Raw genomic sequence first — 3,828 nt, 5'->3', positions numbered from 1 at the left:
CATTCTTTGACTTCTTCCCGGCAGCTTGCTTGCTGGGCGCGGCAACTTCCTTGCCGTCCTTCTTGAAGTTCTTTTTGCCCTTGCCCTTCTTGAACTTAGTGGTTTTATTCACCATCAACACTTGATGTTCCTTCTTGACTTCTACCTCTGCTGATTTCAGCATAGCAAATACTTCAGGAATGGTCTTTACCATCCCCTGCATATTGAAGTTCATCACAAAGCTCTTGTAGCTTGGTGGATGCGACTGGAGGATTCTGTCAATGACCGCGTCATCCGGGAGATTAACTCCCAGCTGAGTCAAGCGGTTATGTAACCCAGACATAGTGAGTATGTGCTCACTGACAGAACTATTTTCCTCCATCTTACAGCTGAAGAACTTATCGGAGACTTCATATCTCTCGATCCGGGCATGAGCTTGAAAAACCATTTTCAGCTCTTCGAACATCTCATATGCTCCATGTTTCTCAAAACGCTTTTGGAGCCCCGGCTCTAAGCTGTAAAGCATGCCGCACTGAACGAGGGAGTAGTCATCAGTACGTGTCTGCCAAGCGTTCATAGCGTCTTGGTTCTGTGGGACGGGTGGATCAGCTAACGGTGCTTGTAGGACATAATCTTTCTTGGCAGCTATGAGGATGATCCTCAGGTTCCGGACCCAGTCCGTATAGTTGCTGCCATCGTCTTTCAGCTTGGTTTTCTCTAGGAACGCGTTGAAATTGAATACAACGTTGGCCATTTGATCTACAAGACATATTGCAAAGATTTTAGACTAAGTTCGTGATAATTAAGTTCATCTAATCAAATTATTTATGAACTCCCACTTAGATTAGAAATCCCTCTAGTCATCTAAGTATTACATGATCCGAGTTAACTAGACCGTGTCCGATCATCACGTGAGACGGACTAGTCAACGTCGGTGAACATCTTCATCTTGATCGTATCTTCTATACGACTCATGCTCGACCTTTCGGTCTTCTGTGTTCCGAGGCCATGTCTGTACATGCTAGGCTCGTCAAGTTAACCCTAAGTGTTTTGCATGTGTAAAATTGTCTTACACCCGTTGTATGTGAACGTAAGGATCTATCACACCCGATCATCACGGCGTGCTTCGAAACGACGAACTTCAGCAACGCTGCACAGTTAGGGGAGAACACTTCTTGAAATAGTTATGAGGGATCATCTTATTTACTACCGTCGTTCTAAGTAAACAAGATGCAAAACATGATAAACATCGCATGCAATCAAATAATAAACGTGACATGATATGGCCAATATCACATAGCTCCTTTGATCTCTATCTTGGGGCTCCATGATCATCTTGTCACCGGCTTGACACCATGATCTCCATCATCATGATCTCCATCATCGTGTCTCCATGAAGTTGCTCGCCAACTATTACTTCCACTACTATGGCTAACGCGTTTGGCAATAAAGTAAAGTAATTTACATGGCGTTTCTCAATGACACGCAGGTCATACAAAAAATAAAGACAACTCCTATGGCTCCTGCCGGTTGTCATACTCATCGACATGCAAGTCGTGATTCCTATTACAATAGCATGAACAACTCATACATCATATATATAGATCATTCATCATTCATCACAACTTTGGCCATATCATATCACAAAGCACTTGCTGCAAAAACAAGTTAGACGTCCTCTAATTGTTGTTGCAAGTTTTACGTGGCTGAATTAGGGTTCTAGCAAGAACTTTTTCTGACCTACGTAAAAGCCACAACGTGATTTGTCAACTTCTATTTACCCTTCATAAGGACCCTTTTCATCGAATCCGCTCCAACTAAAGTAGGAGAGACAGACACCCGCCAGCCACCTTATGCATCTAGTGCATGTTAGTCGGTGGAACCGGTCTCACGTAAGCATATGTGTAAGGTTGGTCCGGGCCGCTTCATCCCACAATACCGTTGAAGCAAGATAAGACTAGTAGCGGCAAGTAAGTTGACAACATCTACGCCCACAACAAATTGTGTTCTACTCGCGCAAGAAGAACTACGCATAGACCTAGCTCATGATGCCACTATTGGGGAACGTTGCAGAAAACAAAAATTTTCCTACGGTTTCACCAAGATCCATCTATGAGTTCATCTAGCAGCGAGTGATTGGATGCATCTACATACCTTTGTAGATCGCGAGCGGAAGCGTTCAAAGAACGGGGTTGATGTAGTCGAACACGACGTGATCCAAATCACCGATGACCAAGCGCTGAATGGACGGCACCTCCGCGTTCAACACACATACGGAGCGGATGACGTCTCCTCCTTTCTTGATCCAGCAAGGGGGGAGGAGAGGTTGATGAAGATCCAGCAGCACGACGGCGTGGTGGTGGATGCAGGGCGTCACAGTAGCAGGGCTTCGCCGTGTACTACGAGGGAGAGATGTAACAGGGGAGAGGGAAGCACCAAAGGTTGAGGTATGAAGTCCTCCCTCTCCTCAACTATATATAGGAGGGCCAAGGGGGGGTGCACCAGCCTAGGAGATCCACTCTCCTAGGGGCGGCGGCCAAGGGGAGGTTTCCCTCCCCCCCAAGGCACCTAGGGGTGCCTTCCACTAGTGGGACTCCTCCCCTATGGAAACCCTAGGCGCATGGGCCTATAGGGGCTGGTGCCCTTGGCCCATATAAGCCAAGGCGCACCCCCTATAGCCCATGTGGCCCCCCGGGGTAGGTGGCCCCACCCTGGTGGCCCCCGGGACCCCTCCGGTGGTCCCGGTACAATACCAATGACCCCGAAACTTGTCCCGATGGCCGAAACTGCACTTCCTATATATAATTCTTTACCTCCGGACCATTTCGGAACTCCTCGTGACGTTCGGATCTCATCCGGGACTCCGAACAACATTTAGGTTACTGCATATACATATCTTCACAACCCTAGCGTCACCGAATCTTAATTGTGTAGACCCTACGGGTTCGGGAGACATGCAGACATGACCGGGACGACTCTCCGGTCAATAACCAACAGCGGGATCTGGATGCCCATGTTGGCTCCCACATTCTCCACGATGATCTCATCGGATGAACCACGATGTCGAGGATTAAACAACCCCGTATACAATTCCCTTTGTCAATCGGTATGTTACTTGCCCGAGACTCGATCGTCGGTATCCCAATACCTTGTTCAGTCTCGTTACCGGCAAGTCACTTTACTCGTACCATAATGCATGATCCCATGACCAGACACTTGGTCACTTTGAGCTCATTATGATGATGCATTACCGAGTGGGCCCAGTGATACCTCTCCGTCATACGGAGTGACAAATCCCAGTCTCGATCCGTGTCAACCCAACAGACACTTTCGGAGATACCTGTAGTGCACCTTTATAGTCACCCAGTTACGTTGTGACGTTTGATACACCCAAAGCACTCCTACGGTATCCGGGAGTTACACGATCTCATGGTCAAAGGAAAAGATACTTGACATTGGAAAAGCTCTAGCAAACGAACTACACGATCTTGTGCTTATGCTTAGGATTGGGTCTTGTCCATCACATCATTCTCCTAATGATGTGATCCCGTTATCAATGACATCTAATGTCCATAGCCAGGAAACCATGACTATCTGTTGATCAACGAGCTAGTCAACTAGAGGCTTACTAGGGACACAATATGGTCTATGTATTCACACGTGTATTACGATTTCCGGATAATACAGTTATAGCATGAATAAAGACAATTATCATGAACAAAGAAATATAATAATAATACTTTTATTATTGCCTCTAGGGCATATTTCCAACATCTATTTCCTAAACCCTTTCATTTCCTCATTACTATGTTGTGTACTTGATCGTTACCGTTTGAAGACTTTGACTGA

The sequence above is a fragment of the Triticum dicoccoides genome, chromosome 5A, assembly GCF_002162155.2.
Source record: "Triticum dicoccoides isolate Atlit2015 ecotype Zavitan chromosome 5A, WEW_v2.0, whole genome shotgun sequence".
Classification (NCBI taxonomy): domain Eukaryota; kingdom Viridiplantae; phylum Streptophyta; class Magnoliopsida; order Poales; family Poaceae; genus Triticum; species Triticum dicoccoides.
Note: the sequence above shows the minus strand (reverse complement) of the source record.